The sequence below is a fragment of the Acomys minous genome (assembly GCF_964271855.1).
Source record: "Acomys minous genome assembly, chromosome: 12".
Classification (NCBI taxonomy): domain Eukaryota; kingdom Metazoa; phylum Chordata; class Mammalia; order Rodentia; family Muridae; genus Acomys; species Acomys minous.
The window spans coordinates 89,382,459-89,398,754 of record NC_140493.1 but is presented as its reverse complement, the minus strand read 5'-3'; positions in this window follow the sequence as shown (position 1 = coordinate 89,398,754).

Genomic DNA, 16,296 nt, shown 5'->3' with positions numbered 1-16,296 from the left:
AAAGTGGGAACTTGACAGGCTTGGTGGCACACGCCTTTAATCCCAGCACTCAAGAGGTAGAGGCAGGTGGATCTCTGTGAGTTTGAGACCAGCCTGGTCTACAAAGCAAGTACAGGACAGTCAGGGCTACACAGAGAAACCCTGTCTCGAAAAACCAAAAAAAAAAAAAAAAAAAAAAAAGAGGGGGGGACCATTTATGTTTGGTTCAGCATTTGCCATGGACAAGATTTCATAGTCTCTATTATGAAATTATAGCTGTCCTGGACTCACTTTGTAGACCAGGCTGCCCTCAAACTCATGGAGATCCACTTGCCTCTGCTTCCTGGGTGCTTAGATCAAGGGTGTGCGCCACCACACCACGGTAGGTATATGTGTATTTGTGTGGGCGCCATGGAAACCGGAAGTGGACATGAGATTCCCTGAAGCTGTAGTTGGATGTGCTTTTGGGCCCCCAGACAAGTGATGGATTGGTGGGGACCAAACCCAGGTCCTCCGCACCATCAACGGGGGCTCCTAACAGATGAACTACCCCTACTGGCCCCCAAAATAACTTTAAAATAATTTGAGTCCAGCTTGGCAACACATGCCTTTAATCTCACCACTCAGGGAGACAGAGGCAGGTGGATCTTTGTGTCTTTGAGGCCAGCCTGGTCTACAAATTGAGTCCAGGACAGTCAGGGTTGTTAAACAGAGAAACTCTGTCTCAAAAAACAAACAAAACAGCTAGGCGGTGGTGGCGCACACCTTTAATCCCATACTCAGTAGGCAGAGGCAGGTGGATCCCTGTGAGTTCGAGGCCAGCCTGGTTTATAAAGCGAGTCCAGGACAGCCAAGGCTACACAGAGAAATGCTGTCTTGAAAAACCAACCAAACAAACAAAACAACAAAAACACACACACACACAAAACAACAGTTTTCGAAAGGACAATTGTAAGGTTAAGAAAGATTTTGAACTACAGTTACAGATGGTTGTGAGCCACTATGTGGGTACTGGTTTTTTGTTGTTGTTGTTGTTGTTGTTGTTGTTTGTGTGCTGGGGTTAAAGGCATGCACCCCCACTGCCCGGTGAATCTGGGTCCTCTGAAAGAGCAGCACGAGCTCTTAACCACTAATCCATCTCTTCAGCCTATTAAATTCTTATTTATTTATTACCTTATTCATTTTTCATATGTACTAGTGTTTTGCCTGCATGTTTGACTAGATACTTGTGTAGAGTACCTGGTGCCCACAGAGGTCTGAAGTAGGTGTCAGATCCCTTGGAACTGGAATTTCAGAGGGTGCCTGGGAATGGAGCCCAGGACTTCTGGAAGAGCAGCCATGTTTTAACCATCGACACATCTCTTTAGCTCCACATCATGCACTCGGTAGGGATTTCTCCGTTATATCTTAGTTTATACCGTTGCTCTTAGGACATATGGTGCCATTTTGACTCATCATCAGTCATGTTAAATTCTTGGTACTTTTTTCATCTTCAGTGTTCCGAACACTGAGCGCTGCATTATCTTGGTCTGAAGTCATGTGGCAGGGCAGGGGGCGGGGCACATGTGTGTATATGGGTGGGAGTTATGGAGGGTCAAACCCAGGACCTCAGGACTGCTGTGCAAACGCTCCGCCCGCTGCTCACCTTGGCCCAGTGGTTCTCAATCCAGGGGTCACGACCCCTCTTCTCAGAAGTCATTTAAGACTATTAGATTTGCCAGGGAGCATGGTGGCGCATGCCTTTAATCCCAGATTTGCATGGGTACTTACATTACAGTTCATAACCATAGCTAAATCGCCATTATGAAGTAACAACAAAATAAGTTTGTGATTTGTGGGGGAGGGAATCACCACAACATGAGGAACCATATTAAAGGATCACTACATTAGGAAGGTTGAGAGACACAGCTCTAGACTGAGTTCAAGGCCAGCCCCAGCTATGTAGGGAGTTTCAGGACAGCCAGGGATACGCAGTAGAGAGACCCTGTCATGAAAACTAAATAAGAAAAGGCCCTCTAACTGCCTCTCTCTTCCAGAAATCAGGCCACATGGCCATGCCATCTGTCCCTTGAGATAAAGAACGAAATGACTCTAGCTGTGTTAGAATCCTTACATCTCTCTGGGAAACACCAGCCTGGCCCCTCCCTCCCCTAGCTCTTTCTCTAGGACAGAGTTGATGAGAAATCCTGGGCTGTGCTCTTTTGTTTGTTTTGTTTTTTCATTTTTTTGAGACAGGGTTTCTCTCTGCTATCTTGGCTGTCTTGGACTCACTTTGTAGACCAGGCTGGCCTCGAACTCACAGGGATCCACATGCCTCTGCCTCCCGAGTGCTGGGATTAAAGGCGTGCGCCACCATGCCCGGCAGCTGTGCTCTTTTTCCCCCCTCCAGAGACAGGGTTTCTCTGTGTAGCCTTGACTGTCCTAGACTCCCTTTGTAGATCAGGCTGGCCTCGAACTTACAGCAATTGGCTTGCCTCTGTCTCCCAAGTGCTGGGATTAAAGGCATGCATCACCACTGTTTATTATTATTATTTATTAATATTAGGTACACATGTGTTGTGCCTGTATGTATACCTGTGCACTGAGGGTGTGGCACGTCCTTGGAGGCCATAAGAGGGCCAGATCCTCCAGAACGGGAGTTACAGACAGCTGTGAACCGCCATGTTGGTGTTGGGAATCAAAGCTGGGTCCTCTGAAAGAGCTGCTGATGCTCTTAACTAACTGAGCCATCTCTCCAGCCCCTTGGTTTCTCTTTCCTTACTTATCTTTCTTTCTTTCCTTTAAAAAAAAAAAAGAATGTATTTATTATTATATATATATAGTGTTCTGCCTGCACGTACACCTGCAGGCCAGAAGGGGCACCAGACCACATTATAGATGGTTGTGAACCACCATGTCGTTGCTGGGACTTGTTTTTTGTTTTTTGTTTTTTCGAGACAGGGTCTCTTTGTGTTAGTCTTAGCTGTCCTGGACTCGTTTTGTAGACCAGGCTGGCCTCTGCCTCACGAGATCCGCCTGCCTCTGCCTCACGAGTGCTGGGATTAAAGGTATGCACCACTACCGCCAGTTTTATAACAGTTTTTAAGGACTCTTTCCTTCCTTTTTTTTTTTTTTCCTTTCTTTTTCTGAGACAGGGTTTCTCTGTGTAGCCTTGGCTGTCCTGGACTAATCTTTCTTTCTCTTTTATAAGCACAGGATCATCTTCCCCGGGGTAGCACCACCGATAGTGGACTGGGCTCTCCCACAACAATCAGACTTGTCTGCAGGTCAAGCTGTGGGCTGCAATCCCTCAGTTGGGATACCCTCTTCCCAGATGACTACAATTTATGTCAAGTTAGACTAAACACTATAATCCCATTTCTCTGGAAGTTGAGGCAGGAGGGTAGCCATGAATTCGAAGCAACCCCCCCGGGGGGGGGTTATTAAGGTAGACTCTATCTCAATGCAAAGACACTGGAACACAATGTTAGCTGTACCTGACAGCCAAAGCGAGAGCACAGGGAGCTAGCTGCCTGCTCCCAGCTCCTCTAAGATCCTACTCGGCTTCCCTGTCTCCTGCAGCCACTGCCCTGTGCTGACAGCCCTTGGATCTGCACTAGGAGTCTTAGAGTTTTCAACGTGTGCCGGTGAAGACATCCTCCCTAACCATGATTAGCAAGTCCCAGCCCTGTGAGTGAGAGGATGAAGATGTGACAGACTCATTTCCTTTTATGGGAAGATGGTACCCAGCTCTTTCCACAGTAATATCAACTGCCCAGGGGGTTAGATGGAGACAGAGGACCACATCATCAAAAATGGCATCCTTGTCATGCCTAGGTCTTGTTCTACTTTTCCTTTTGAGACAGGCTCTTGTTCTGTAGCCCAGGCTGCCCTTGAACTCATGCCCTCCAGTTTTGGCCTGTAGATTACACTGGTGTGAACAGCAAGGGTCATGAAGCTTAGCCACTGGACACCCCTTGGCCGTGGAGTTATAGGTCAGAAAGATGGCTCGGTGATGCTGCTTTTCTAGAGGATACAAGTTCGATTACCATCACTCACCTTTCAACTCACAACCAACTGTAACTCCAGTCCCAGGGTCTCCAGTGCCCTCTTGTGGTCTCTGTGTGCCCTGTATGCATGTGGTGCACAGACATACATACAGACAAAACACCCATACACATAAAAGATAATGTAATTTAAGTTTTTTATTATAAAAATTGGGGAGTAGGGTGCTATGAGTTCAAGTCTGATCTGCTTTACACAAGGAATTCCGAGCAGGCCAGGGCTACATGGGGAAACCTTATTTCATGAGACAAACATTAAAGAGCAGGTTCTAGGGGCTGGAGAGATGGCTCAGAGGTCAAGAGCACTAGTTGCTCTTCCAAAGGTCCTGAGTTCAATTCCCAGCAACTACATGGTGGCTCACAACCACCTATAATGGGATCTGGTGCCCTCTTCTGGCATTTAGGTGTACATGCAGACAGGACTCTGTACCCATAATAAATAAATATATATATTTTTTAAAAAGAGCAGGTTCTAATCTTATGGTTCTCAGTAAATGCCTTGTGATTCATTCAGATTGATCTGCCAGTCATGAGCAGTCATCTTGACTGTGGAGATGGAAGCACACTGGTGGACACAATTTGGGAGCAAAGATGATCTCAGATTAAATATCCTGGCTGATAACAAGATGGTGGAGATAGATAGCTCTTTAAAGGAAATTATATGTGAGCATTCTGTCTCTCTCTGACTCTCTCTCTCTCTCTCTCTCTCTCTCTCTCTCTCTCTCTCTCTCTCTCCATCCTGTGCTGGGTATTGATTGAATCCAGGGCTTTAAGAATACAAGTCAGGGCTAGAGAGATGGCTCAGAGGTTAAGAGCACTGTCTGATCTTCTAGAGGTCCTGAGTTAAATTCCCAGAAACCACATGGTGGCTCACAGCCATCTATAATGAGATCTGGTGCCCTCTTCTGCTGTGCAGGCACACCTGTAGGCAGAATACTATAATGAATAAATAAATAAATCTTTTAAAAAAGAAACAAAGAATGTTACACCTGTAATCCCAGAATGGCAGAGGCAGGGGAATCTCTGAGTTTGAGGCCAGCTTGGTCTACTACACAGAGAAAGCCTGTTTCAGAAGAAGAAGAAGAAGAAGGAGAAGAAGAAGAAGAAGAAGAAGAAGAAGGCTGCAAGGCAGGTGCTTTTCCACTGAGCAACAGTCCCCCCAAGACTTCCACCTGTGGTTCCCACCCAGATGTTCTTATGCCCAGGGAGCAGGGGACCATTACCTTAAAGCCCAGATGGCCAGGCAGAGCCTCCAGGCCTATTGCTAAGCCAGAGCCGCTACAACCAGGTTCCGGGTCAAGTTTCATGACTGTGACAATGTTTTGGCGCTGGTTCCATGCACATGGTAGCCCCAGGAATCCGGATGGCAGGTAGCCACGTGGGCTTTATTTCACCCTCTGTCACCAGAGAAATCACAAGCCTGGAAAAGAGAGCCTCCCTCCGAGGCTGTTCCAACCCTAGCACCAGCAGGAAGCGGGACACTTGCGTAGGAGGACAAAACCGAGATGACTTCGGAGTAGCCCAACTCGGGACCAACCAGATTGCTGTGAAACAGCTGATTACACTCCAGGCCCAGGCCCTGACCTTGGTACGCTTTCCAGATTCTGGACCTCTACCCCTTTACCCGGCTTTGTGGTTAAGAGCACTGGCTGCCCTTCCAGAGGACCTGGCTTCAGTTGCCAGAGAAGAACCCACACTCACAATTCTCAACTACCTGCAGCTCCAGTTCCAGGGGATCTGATGCCCTCTTCTGAGCACTTTGAGTACTGCACACACTTAGTGCCTAGGCATACATGCAGGCAAAACATCCGTACACATAAAATTAAAAGCAACAACAAAAGAGTATGTATTAAAAATATGTTGGTAGGGCTGGAGAGATGGCTCAGAGGTTTAGAGCACCGTCTGCTCTTCCAGAGGTCTGGAGTTCAATGCCCAGCAACCACATGGTGGCTCACGAGCATCTGTAATAAGATCCAGTTCCCTCTTGCGGTGGGCAGGCCCACATGTGGGCAGAATACTGTATAAATAATAAATAAATCTTTTTTTAAAATGTTGGTAGGGCCGAGTATGGGGACGCACACATTTAATCCCAGCACTTGGGAGGGAGAGACAGGCAGATTTCTATGAGTTTGAGGCCAGCTTGGTCTACAAAGTGAGTCCAAGACAGCCAGAGCTGTTACACAGAGAAACTCTGTCTTGAAAAACAACAACAACAACAAAAGAATGGGCCAAGCATGGTGGCACATGCCATTAATTTCTGTTCAAAAGGCAGAGGCAGGCAGGTCTTCAAGTTTTAGACTAGCCTAGTCTACAGGGCAGGTTCCAGTACAGCCAGGGCTATGCAGAAACACTGTCTCAAACAACCGAACATATATGTGTATGTGTGCACATACATGCATATATACATGCACATACATACATGTCGGGGATTGTTTTTGGTTTTGTTTTTTTGAAACAGGGTTTCTCTGTGTATCCAGGCTCAACCTGGAACTCATTATGTAGACCAGGCTAGTCTTGAACTCGCAGAGATCCACCTGCCTCTGCCTCCTGAGATTAAAGATGTATACCAACACACCTGGTATGTGTGTGTGTGTGTGTGTGTGTGTGTGTGTGTTGTGGTATGTGTGTGTGGGGGGGTGTGGGGTGTGTATATGTGGTGTGTTTGTGTGTATATGTGGTGTGTGTGTATGTGTATGTGTGTGTGTGTGTGTTGTGGTATGTGTGTGTGTGGGGTGTGGGGGTGTGTATATGTGGGGTGTTTGTGTGTATATGTGGTGTGTGTGTGATGTGTATGTGTGTGTGATGTGCATGTGTGTGGGGTGTGTGTGGAATGTGTGTGTGTGGTGTGGGTGTGGGTGTGTGTATATGTGATGTGTGTGTGGGATGTGTGTGTGTGTGTGTGTGGTGTGTGTAGGGTGTGTGTGTGTATGTGTGTGTGTGTGTATGTGTGTGTGTGGTGTGTGTGTATGATGTGGTGTGCGTGTGGTGTGTGTGTGTATGTGTGTGTGTGTGTATGTGTGTGTGTGTGGTGTGTGTGTATGATGTGGTGTGCGTGTGGTGTGTGTGTGTGTGGTGTGGTGTGTGTGGTATGGTGTGTGTATGTGTGTGTGGGGTGTGTGTGTGGGGTGTGTGTGTGTGATGTAGACTGGGGAAATGATTTGCCTTGGGAGCACAAGGACCTGAGTTTGCTCCCCAGAAGTCACAAGAAAAGCTGAGCGTGGTGGCACTCATACCCACTGGGAAGTGAAGACAAGCAGATCTCTGAGGTTTGCTGACCAGGTGAAGCCCCAGGCCAGCAGGCATAACAAAGTAGGCAGCACCTGAGGAGGAACAAAACCTGAGGTAGTCCTTCCACCTCCACAGGCCTGTACACACACATCTGTTCTCAAACAAACATGCACACACGAACACATACATAAACACACATATACACATATACTACAGTTTGCATGTATTTGTCCGTGAGGACGGTTATGTTATTGTTGGAAGATGCAACCTTCAAGCAGCAATGAAAGGGGTGAATGCTTTTCTCACAGTCAGAGTGGGTCCTCAGAAAACAAGTCCAGGCCTTTGTGCTTTCTGTTTTGTATTTACTTTCTCACCATTTCACTTTCTATCCTGTTCAAGTGCCCTGACCAGATGGACACCCTAGCCTCCAGAACTGTAAGTTCCATAAACTTTCTCTGTAAGTTACCCGGTCTTACGTATTGGCGTGATAACAGGGAGTGAGCTATTTACATGAAGCCAGATCACAGAAGGTTAGAAAGTAAAACTTTCTGTTCCCTTGGTCTGGAGAGCTGACTCAGGGTTAAGAGCACTGGCTACTCTTCCAAAGGACCAAGGTTCAATTTTCAGCACCCACATGGCAGCTCACAACTCTCTGTAACTCCTGGTCCAGGGAACCTAACACCCTGACATAGACACACATACAGTTAAAACACCAATATACAGTCTTTAAGGGCTGAAGAGATGGCTCAGTGGTTAAGAGCTCCACCTGCTCTTCCAGAGGTCCTGGGTTCAATTCCCAGCAACCACATGGTGGCTCACAGCCATCTGTAATGTATTCCGATACCCTCTTCTGCAGATAAAGCACTCACATGCAATAAATAAAATAAATAAATCTTTTTAAAAAATAGTCTTTAAGCTGGGTGTGGTGGCGCACTCCTTTAATCCCAGCACTCGGGAGGCAGAGGCAGGTGGATCACTGTGAGTTCTCATTAGAGATGGTTGGGAGCCACCATGTGGTTGCTGGGAATTGAACTCAGGACCTCTGGAAGAGCAGGGGGCGCTCTTAACCACTGAGCCATCTCTCCAGCCTGATGGCATACAATTTTAATCCCAGCATTCAGGAGACAGAAACAGGAAGATCCCTGTGAGTTCAAGGCTAGCAGGCTCCAGACAAGCCAGAGCTGCATAGTAAGACCCTATCTCAAAAACAACACACACACACACACACACACACACACACACACACACACACACACACACTAGCTGGTGGTGGGCCGGAGAGATGGCTCAGCAGTAAAGAGTGAGCACTGCTCTTGAGGGCCTGAGTTTGGCTCCCAGCACGCATGTTAGATGAGACACTTCCATACTGGCTGGAACTCCAGCTCCAAGGGGTCTGTAGGCACCTGCACTCATATGCACGTACTCACTTAATACACAAATGCGCAATTTAAAACAATAAAAGGGCCAGGCGGTGGTGGCGCATGCCTATAATGCCAGCACTCAGGGAGGCAGAGGCAGGTGGATCACTGTGAGTTTGAGGCCAGCCTGGTCTACGAAGTGAGTCCAGAACAGCCAGGACTGTTACACAGAGAAACCATGTCTCAAAAAAACAATAACAACCCCCCCCAAAAAAAACCAACAAAGGGGGGGAGGTGGCTGCAGAGATAGTTCAGTGGTTAAGAGCACTACCAAGTTGGTAGCTCCAGTTCCACAGGATGTGGCACCGTCTTTCATCCTCCTTGAGAGCTAAGCATGCATACAAGATCCTTACAAAACTTGCTGTTCCCTTAGTCCATGACAATAGTCCCAGCACTTGGGAGGCAGAGGCAGGCATATCTTGTCTGCTTTAAAGAACAGATCATGTTCCAGAACAGTCAGGGCTACACAGAGAAACCCTGTCTACACACACACACACACACACACACACACACACACGCACGCACGCACGCACGCACGCACGCACGCACGCACACACACACATGCGTGCACACAGGTGCAGAAAACAAACAAAAACAGAACAAACAATGAGATGGAAGGGACAATTGGAACTGGGTCACTTGGGAAGCATTAGCTGCAAAAGAGGCGGGAAGGTGAGGGTGCGCTTTCTTCCTGTGGCCGCGGCACCCAACCACCAATTCAAGGTTTTCATGCTAATGATGAACCAGAAGACGGACTTTAGGAGCTATTGGCCCAGCATGTACTTTCTGCCCTTGGAACATTTTGTTCTGACTTCTTGCATGGGACACTGCATCTGAGACGCAGGCCAGACCTCTGATGCTCATTGCCCCGGCAGGAAATCTGTTGCTTGCCTTGGACGCTTCCAAACGGGGCAGCACAAGGCACTGTCTCTGTGCCGCTCTCTCAGCCCCGGTTCACGTTTACCTGCGCAGCCAACCACGGCTTGAAGCTCTGCCTCACCTGAGCCCCAGACTCTTTCCAGCACTCTCTGGTGTGCATTCAAGTCCTCTGCTGTGACCTTTGGCTGAACTTTCAAGATCCACCATAGTCTAAGTCACCTTCTAGGTGATTCCATCTGAAGGAGCCACCTCCCCAGCTCTCGCTTCTCCCAAGCCAAGTTTGGTGCTCCAGTTCCTCTCTCTTCAGCCCTCTGTGTCCCCTCTTTTTGACAACTAGACAACCACTCCCCACCCCCACCCCTGCTCCAAAACCAGAAGCCCATGGCTTCTAAGTGTGATCACCTCTCTTGAGCTTCTTCCCTCATCTTTTCTCTCCTTGGCTAATCCCCACCCCCATCCATAGCTCAGTGGAAGGGGCCACATTTTGGGCAAAGTACACCCGGGTTTTCTCCAGCTTCTTCTGGATCGGGTGACTTCCTCTTGTGTTTCCGTTGTCCCTGTCCTGACCCTGGGTCCCACGCTCACTGTGATCTTTCAACACTCTGACCTTGTTTGGACTGGACACCATTTGAAAGTAGAGACTAGAGCCAGGTGTGGTGGCGCACGCCTTTAATCCCAGCCCTCGAGAGGCAGAGGCAAGCGGATCGCTGTGAATTCGAGGCCAGCCTGGTCTAAAAAGTGACTCCATGACAGCCAAGGTTAACACAGAGAGACTGTCTTGTAAAACCAAAAAAAAAAAAAGAGAGACTGGATTCTTGGCATAGCGATCGTGTGAAATGGCTACCATTGCTTGCTGGCCAGCTCATTTCTATGCCGCCCTGATAACTACATCCCCCCCTTATTTAAGAGACCCCTCTCGCTCCATGAAGGGGTTTGTTTGTTTGTTTGTTTTTCAAGACAAGGTATTGTTTTTCACCAATCTAGCCTTCAGCATCTACTCCTGCCTCAGCCTTCAGAGTGCTGGGATTAATGGTGTGCACCAGCATACCCAGCTACCGCACATGGTCTTTTTTTTTTTTTTAAGATTTATTTGTTTATTTATTATGTATACAGTGCTCTGTCTGCATGTACACCTGAAGGCTAGAAGAGGGCACCAGGTCACACTGTAGATGGCTGTGAGCCACCATGTGGTTGCTGGCAATTGAACTCAGGACCTCTGGAAGAGCAGTCAGTGCCCATCAGTCATGTGAACTAACACACTCCCTTTCTGCTTGAGTTGGTCCCACGGGTCCCCGAAACTACAAGAGCCCTGACTGAAAGGGAACTCCATAAAAGCTTAATGAAGACACTAAGAAATTAGATGGACCATCTCTGGGGTCTCTTGCCTGCCGCTCTCCTTCCTCAGAGTGTGAGGAGGCGTTGCCGGATGCTTAAAAGGGATTCCATCCCCTGCTTGCACTCCCTACCCCAATTCCAGCCTCTGCCAAATCGTCTGCCCAAGGCAATAGACTGAGACCACAGGTCTTCTCCAATGCTTTGCCTGCCTTGTGCTTCTCTCTGACCCCACCCTGACTGAAAGCCATCCCGCCCACCCCAGAGGAACTCAGCCTCCTCTTCTGCCGTAACTGCCGCCCCTAAGACACTCAGGCTGAATCACAGCCACGTTGACTCATCGGCTTTCCTCTATCGACAGGGTCCCGTGAGGCCGAGTCCTGCTCTGTAGCCACCTTGGCCGCGGGGGCGCCACACACCCACAGCACTTTGTCACCAAGCACGTGATAAGAGGGAGCTCTCCGGAAGAGGCTTCATTTCCCCCGGGGGGGGGGGGGGGGCCCTTAACACTCCTAGCTTTCAGGGTTCAGAAGAGAGGCAGCCTTGTGACCACCCCTCAGGACACTCTTTGAGGAAGAGTGTGGGTGAGAAGGTAGCTTGGTTACCGCGCGCACTGGCTTCTGGTTCCTCAGTGACATGTCCCTATTCCTTTATTGAGGTCTGGACACCCCCTGAGAGTCTCAAACATTGGGGGGGAGGGGTCACATCTCTGGTTTCCCCCTAGACATGATCTAAACACTCTATAAGAGAAGGAAGGCTCTTGGAGGTCTCCTGACCCGTGGGACAGGCCCTGGGGGTTGGGGTCTGGAGGTCTGGGGGTGCAAGATGAGCCTTAGGGCAGTTGGAAAGGAGGCTGGAGGAGACTCTGTGTTCCTTGAAGGCCACATGAGGCCTCCCACACCAGTGACAGGCAAGTCAGGGGAGTGCTCGGTCCGGGAGAGCAGCTGGAATCTGCAGTAGCTGTGTGGCCTGAGGCAAGTCACCTAATTTCTGTCTCTGATCCACTTCACTGATACAGTCTGTTAAGTCAGGATGAAGAGCACCACTTAACCTCCCAGGGAGACTGTGAGGAGTAGGTGGATGACTTAAAAGCACGTAGCAACTTCCTCATAATTGCTTGTCTATATAACAGCAGAGCTCTGTACGTTGGACGCTCAGTACGTGGGTTCTTTAATAAAAGGACTCAGCCTTAGGGGCTGTCTTAGGGGCGGCAGTTACAGCAGAGGCTGAGTTCCTCTGGGGTAGGCGGGATGGCTTGCCAGTGGCGCCAATGGTTATGGACCGGCTCAGTGGCAGAAGGAATATGATGGAGTTCCTCATGCTCCCACAAGAGGGCGCTCTAATTTCCCCCAAAGCACCCACTTCATGATGGAACCCGTGCACCACCACCACCACCACATCGTCTCCCGTGTTCTACATGGTCATCTTCATCTTCCCCAAAGCTGGACCAATCCAGGCCCCTGATGCTTGACCATGGCTGGAAGTTCTCAGACTGTGTGTACCCCGGAGCTCACACCCTCCCTCTCACCCCACTGAGCTTCCGCTCATCAGCCTTTCTGACTGACCTGGGTGGCTCTGCTAAATTGAGGGCTGCCAGCCAACGGGAGAGAAGGACGTCAGGTGCTTCCACAGCTGAACTTGCTCGTTCTGGGTCTGCGCCCTCCCCCTCAGAGAGTCAGGGTTCTCCGGTGACCTTACCTAATGGGCCCTCATAATTCTGGTCCTTAACGTGGCAAACTTGGCTCCCGCTTCCCCAAATGTCTTACCCGCACTGCAGTCTGGGTTGGGCCATGTAAGTGTGTCACTGGTCCTCCCTCTCTGGCTGTGAGGGGTAGGGGGATAAGAACGAAGCTTTTGACCTGCTCAGGACATGCTTAGGGTAGGAGTGGGATGGAGCAGTGAGGCCCAGAGCCTGAAGGAACAGAAATTCATTCCTGACAAGGGACCCTGAGTTCCTGGGTCCGGCTGTTGAGTCGGAGAGACAGTGAAAGATGAGGAGGTCACCCAAATCCACTCTTCCCACCGAACAGGCCCAGGACCATCTATCTCTCCTCGGTCTGCACGGGAGAGAGGCAAAACCACGCCCGCCCTCCTGGCCCTGCCCAGATCTGCAAGTGTCAAGGACAAAGGGCAGAGAGAAGAGCACTCTTTGGAGAAAGAACCTAGGCCCCACTCCCTGATATCACCCGTCCCCCTGAGACCGGCGTCCTCGATGCTAGGCTGGGGAGGATGCCCTCTTCTGGTGTGCAGGTGTATATGTGGGCAGAGCAATGTATACATAATAATAAAGAAATAATTTTTAAAAAGAGAGATCAGGTGATGTTAATCCACTAAAAGACCAACCACCTCATATAGGAGCTTGATTGTTTCCAGCTGAAAAGATCTGTGAACAGACTCTGGAGAGAGACATATAAATGAGCCCAAAACTGGAGGCGGGACCTTTGGAGACTTGGGATAGTTTTGGCTGTTCACCACTCCACTTCGAGACGCTGCTAGAGAGAACCGCTTGAGGGAAGGGCTTTGGGGCTCCGGCTCCTGCTGAGGTTCCGGGTTCTGGTTACTCCAGGTTCCAATAGAAGAAATCCTGCCGATTAAGCCAGGAGAATTGTTCCTTGGAACTGATATCCTTACGGTCTTGTTATTCTTTAATCCTCTTTTCCTATTGTTTCGGTTAGTCGGGTTATAAGTGATGTACGCTCAGCTAATAAGTTCGTAATAAAATATGTTTGCTGAGAAAATCGAGCCTACATTGAACCATCTGTTTGTTTGTTTTTAGTCAGGGTTCTGTGTATTCCAGGGTAAGCCTCAAAATTACAATGTAGCTGGGGATGCCCTTGAACTTCTGATCCCCATGAGTGGAAAATATATATATATATAACTTCATTCAAGATTGGTGCACACCGATAAATTGAAAACTTAAGACTGAGGCAGGAGGATTGCCACAAAATCGAGGCCAGCTGGGGTTACAGAGAGAGTTTCAGCCGGGATGGGCTAAAGAGTTAAGACCTTGTATAACCAGACAAACAAGGAAGCAGATGAGGTACAGAGGCACCGTTCTAATTCTAGCATCTTAGAAGCTGAGGCCAGAGGATCCAGGCGGGTGAAGACCCTGCCTCAAGCCAGGCGTGGTGGCGCAGGCCTTCAATCCCAGCACTCAGGGAACAGAGGCAGGAGGATCGCTGTGAGTTCAAGGCCAGCCTGGTCTACAAAGCGAGTCCAGGACAGCCAGGGCTAACACAGAGAGACCCTGTCTCGGAAAAAAAAAAAACAACAACAACAATTTAAAAAAAGGGGGGGATGGGGGTGTGGTGGGGAGGTGGGGGTGGGGGGCTAGCATGATGGTGTACACCTTTAATCCCAGCACAAGGCCTTAGATTCAAGCCCCTGTTCTACCAGGACACAGCAAAACCCAAACAAACCTACAAACAAACAAACAAACAAACAATAATAAAAAAGCTTTTCAAAACTTCTTATAGTGCCCACTCCACTTGCCTTCAGGAAAGTTGAGAGTGGTGGACAGACCATGTGATCTGATTGTCTAGGAACAGCAGTGTCCAGCAAGGAGAGACTTCTGCTATTTCTGCTGTTTCTGGAAGACCAGAGAAATGGGGCAGCAACAACCCCCTCTAAGCACTGACGCTGTCTGCTTCCCAGATGCCCTGAGAGTCCTGGGTCCAAGAACCTATTTGGGCAAAGAACAAAGACTGAGGTTCCTCCCCCCCCACCCCCCCAGGAACGGTGATGGTCCAGGTCATCACTGATGGTTTTACTCAGACCATCCACTGGGACATCCCAAGTCACTGGCAAAGATACCAGGACAGGAGCAAAGCAAAGGCACCAGCAGGACCCATGAAGCTGCCTGGAGACCCCAGCTTGGCGTGTCTGCTGTCCATGGTACTGGCTCGCCAGGCGATGGGGCTCTGGTTATGACCAGAGGCCCAACGATCAAGAACCCAGAGGGGGCTGGGCGTGGTGGCGCGCACGCCTTTAATACCAGCACTCAGAAGGCAGAGGCAGGCAGATCACTGTGACTTCAAGGCCAGCCTGGTCTACAAAGCGAGTCTAGCACAGCCAAGGCTACACAGAGAAACCCTGTCTTGAAAGACAAAAAAAAAAAAAAAAAAAAAAAAAGGATCCAGAGGGGCCTTCTTATCTTGACTTCCTCTAGACCTCCACAAATGTAGTAGTATCTCCCGCTAAGATGTGGCATCCCGAGGGTTACACACTGGGCCGAACTCGATGGGAGGTGAGTCAATTACACATTAAACCAAAGAAGAACCTGTCGACAGACTTCAAAGACCGGGAGCCCGAGTCATCTCACTTTGTGACCACAATCCAATTATGTTAAAGTTTTAATAATGAAGACAAGCACCAGTCACCATATATTTGAAAATGAAAACACCTCTGAATAATTCATTGGTCAGAGGGGAAAGCAGAGTGGAAATTTTGAAATTTGAAATTTTTGGAAATGGAGCTAAATGATAAAATGGGACCAAAAAAATTCCTTCTTCCTTATAACAGACCAACAGAATGATCAACTCCCTAGATGTAGAAGAATATTTTTCAATTCAGTGTTAATTTGTGTTTTAAGAAACAATACTTTGTGCCAGGCATGGTGGCGCACACCTTTAATCCCAGCACTCAGGAGGCAGAGGCAGGTGGCTCTCTGTGAGTTCGAGGCCAGCCTGGTCTACAAAGTGAGTCCAGGACAGCCAGCCAAGGTTACAGAGAGAAACCCTGTCTCGAAAAACAAAAACAAACAAACAAACAAAAAAAAAGGAAGAAAGAAAAGAAATAACACCTTGGGCTGGGTGTAATGGCAGACACCTTTAATCCCAACACTTGGGAGGAAGAGACAGGGGGACAGACTTCTGTGGGTTCATGGTTAGCCAAGGCTATATATATAATGGGAGCTGTCTCCTACAAACAACAAAACAAAAAACAGAAAGAAAACAAAAACAAAAGAAGAAGAAGAAAAAGCGAAAAGAAAGTGAGAAAGGGGGAACCCTCCTGAAAGGACAAATTGCCTCCAGCCCCAGAGGCAGCAGGGACTGAGAGCAGCCATCTTGGGGCTGAGGCAATGGTTCAGGCAGTTAGCAGCAGAGGGCTGACTCTTCCTGTCGCCTGCAGACACTTGCTGCAGGTTTGTCTGGCTACGTCCAATTTAGTGTGACAACTGAAGGCGAAAGTGTGGTAGTTCAGGGGTCCATTTCTTCCCGCTGCAACTACTTTCACTGCCAGCTGGGATCTCCTGCCTTTCTGGAACTTTCTGTCTTCTTGTACGACAAGTACTTTGAAGCCACTTTTAAAAAAACAAACAAACATGCAAACAAAACAAAGAAATAAAACCATTGCCTCCTCATTTAGGTAGCCAGAAGCATGGTGAAGGCCTGGCTTCTCTTTGGGACCTTTACTTT